The following is a 3,766-nucleotide window of genomic DNA, read 5'->3' as shown; positions in this document are numbered from 1 at the left end:
AAAAATAATCATTAGGATAGATTTTTTTTTCAAATCAAATCGCTAGGACAGTTTCAATATGTAACACACTGCATACATTCTTCTTAGTGGTTAATTGTTGTACAAGATGCGGACTTGAGATCCTATTTACAAACACCATTAGAGCATATCATTCTATTTATTAACAGAATGTAACTATATATCTATCCTAACCACTTTGAATACTCAGATACAAAATGGACATTCATCGGTATACCCTTTTTTCGTTAGGTTCCGTTATTTGAATATTATAGGTATGTAGACTCAGCAAAATATTCTAAAAGAGTCCAGTAGCCCATAATAGCATTGGGTCTTCTGTTTAACTGGCAACGTCAGAAATTGTTGACCTGAGTCCCACACAACTCAACATAGCAGCATGGCTTTCCTTCCTATATTTTATCTTCATACTTTTCTACTGTATGTTTAAGACCAAGGTAAAGCAGGACCTATGCAACAAGAGTTGTAGCTTTTGGGTCTGATAAGGTCAGTGAAATCCCCTCAGGATTTATCTTGAGATCCTGTACCTCAGATTGTAGAACCTTTGTCAGTGTCAGCCATGTGGATGAGTCACGGCCATTGCTTGGCCAATGTGCTCTCTGTGAAAGCCTGAGAGAATGTTTTCTCTCCCGAAATTATTTCTGATCTGATTTCTTCTATACCTTTCTGCAGTTGATTCTTTACTGTCAACACTATTATTTCAGAGATATCTGGTGTGTGATTTCCAGTTTCCTCAGTGCTAGTGTCTTCTGCATTTGTACTGGGTGGATTCGGGGCCTGAGACTGCATTTTGTTCCTTTTCTTTGTCATTTTGTATACCACTGTCTTCTGACCTTTGGTGTAGAGCTTAGATAGAGTTATTACCTTAGCACCAGGTCTGGATCTATGAAGTTTAGATTCCTCAGGTGGGTGTTGTTTGGATCTGACTGCTGTGCTTCACTTCTTTCTGCTGCAGGCGTTAGAGTTGAACCCTTTGTGTCACTCTGGCAAGATGTTCTGCTCCTGAATCAGCTGAGTGGGTCTTGCCACTAGCCTCTTTGCAGGGAGTTCGGCTGAAGGGTTCCGTGCTGGGCCTGCACTTCTCCGGGCCTGCACTCTGGGTCTGTTCAGGATCCCACGGCCCTTGGTGGTCTCACTCACTCACAGGGCCTGTCCTCTGGGTCTGTTCAGGATCTGGAGGCCCCGGGTCATCTCAATAAGTAACTTTTTTGAAAAAGAATATTTTGCTGAGGTAACACACCTATAATATTCAAATAACGGAACTAACCAAAAAAAAGGGGATACAGATGAATGTCCATTTTGTTTCTGTTTATTCAAAATGGTTAGGATAGATATATAGTTACATTCTCTTGATCAATAGAGGGATTTGTTGTAATAGTGTTTCTAAATAGGATATCAAGTCTGCATCTTGTACAGCAAATAACCACTAGGAAGAATGTATGCAGTGTGTTATTTATTGAAACTGTCCTCCCAATTTGGTTTGAAACTGTCTCATTTCTATTTGTTTGTCAATGAAATTATGGGAAAAATGGAAAGTTAGTGAAAAATTAATTTTGATGTTTGTTTGCAATAAAAAGACTTCAATAAAAATAAATTGGCATTGTAACACAGCTAAAGCCCCTTTCCTGGATTGCATCCTACAACAACTATTTCTGTATAACCTGGAGAAATATGTGTGATTAAAAAATAATGCTTTTACTTGTGTAGGTGAATTACAAATGTGTATGGTTGCTATAACTGTACTTGAATTTTATTTTTAAAATGTTTACCATAACCTTTGAAAATTACCATCCGTTATTAGTTTGTTCCAGTCCTTACTTGTGAAACCATTTCCCCAATAAAATATATCAGATGTTGTTTCTCCTGGCCCTTATAATACAGGAGACTAAGGTTATTTCTTTCAGGCAATTATTTTTCTCTTACAATCATTTTCATATATGGTTGTCTAACTATGCAGCAAAAAACAATGTGTACTGTTCTTTGAAAGTGTGCTTCAATTCTGTTTTTTTCTGATGTTTTTTGTTTAGTTGATCTGTTTATAATGGTGGAATATAAAAGTCCCCCAACATAGTTGTATTAATGTGTAGCTGAACTTTTATATTGATTAGTGCTTGTTTTATGAGATTGTGTACACTGTGCATTAGTGCATATGTTTATAATTGTTATTTCCTCCTGCTGTTCCACTAACCGGTATTAATCAGTCTTTCTTTGCTTATTTTGATGAGCTTTAGTTTAAGGTCCACTTTTTCTGAAACTAGGATGGCTACACTTGCTTGTTTTAAGATCCCCATTGCATGCAATATTGCTTTCCATCATTTAATTTTAGTTTATGTGTCTCTTTTTGTCTTAAATGTGTTTCTTTTTTTAAATTTTATTTATTTGTGTGTGTGTGTGTGTGTGTGTGTGTGTGTGTGTGTGTGGCCAGCTCAGCCCACCAGGTGGCGGGGCTGGCTGGCATGTGGTGCTGGGGGATTGAACCGCGGTCCCTGTGCTTTAGCTAAGCTTGTTCTAAGTAGGTGCTTTAGATCAATGAGCCATCTCACCAGCCCCTTAAATGTGTTTCTTGTATAGTATATACTGCTGTATTTTCTTCATTGACTTATTATGCTAATATGTGTCTTTTGACTGTTGAGGTGAGACCATTTACATTGATAGTTATAATTGATAGGTATTGACTTATTACTGTCATATTTTTTCTGTTGCTTTATTGTGTTCTTTTGTTTTATTTTAATAAGGGTCTACAGGGTCTCACTATGTAGATCAGAGTTGTAATGATCCTCCTGTGTTCAGCCTCCCAAGAGCTGGGATTACAGGTGCACGCCACCACACCCAGTCTCAATCACCACCTCAGTGTGCCTCGGGGGCGGGGCAGGTATGGCAGGCCTGAGGATCAAACCTCCAGTCCCTTAGCCTGCTTGCAGGTGCGATAATTCGCTGAGCTATTTGGCTGATCCTATGAATCTTATTTCTCCATCAAATTTGAAAGATAATTTGACAAGATCAAACAGTTTTGGTTGTTTTGTTTTGTTTTTGAACTTGAAAGACCTCACTGCACATTCTCCTTGACTTTAAGGCTTTTGTCAAGAAGTCTGTTGTAATTCTGATGGGTTTTCCTGTATAGATGATTCATTGATTTTCTATAGTAGCCTTTAAGATTTTAGTTTTTCATTGGATTTCTGGTATTTTCATTATTATGTGGCATGGAGAGATTTTTGTCTGATCATGGCCATTCAGAGTTCTGTATTCTTTGTGTTCCTGTATGCCAAAATATTTTTCCATGTCTGAAAAATTTTATGGTTTTACTTCCCAAAACAGGTTGATTTATGCCCTTTGTGCTGTCTTTTGATTTCTTATTAATTCCAAAAGCTGGGATTACAGGTGCACACCATCAATAATCTTTGAATCATCTGGAAGATTCTGTATCCATTTCTCATGTTACATTGTGTTTTTAAGGTATCTTTCATTAATTGGTCACTGACCACAACCTTACTCTATAAATCTGACTGCCTGTCTTCACATTGGTCATTTCCGCTACTCATATTGTCAATTATATTTTGTCTCCTATATTTCTGTTTGGAACTTTCTTATAGACTCTCATTTTTCTGTGTGTGTGTTGAGCATGCAGGTTGTGCATCTTTCTTTACCTTGACTGGATTTTTTATTAGTGTTTTCTCTACACTCATTGATCACTTGTCTCATTAGGGTCACTATTCAATTATATTTTCCTTAAATTTACCAAGCTGGGCATGGT

General features: G+C 37.3%; 1 pseudogene; it reads right to left on the bottom strand.

The window, feature by feature from the left end:
• The window catches only part of LOC101580340, a 108,319-nt pseudogene extending 104,778 nt beyond the window's left edge, over nt 1-3,541 (bottom strand).
• Nucleotides 3,542-3,766: the final 225 nt, after the last annotated feature.

Source organism: Octodon degus, unplaced genomic scaffold, assembly GCF_000260255.1.
Source record: "Octodon degus isolate 3935 unplaced genomic scaffold, OctDeg1.0 scaffold00321, whole genome shotgun sequence".
In the NCBI taxonomy this organism is placed as follows: Eukaryota; Metazoa; Chordata; class Mammalia; order Rodentia; family Octodontidae; genus Octodon; species Octodon degus.
The sequence above is the reverse complement of the archived record's forward strand: the minus strand, read 5'-3'. Positions and strand labels throughout refer to the sequence as shown.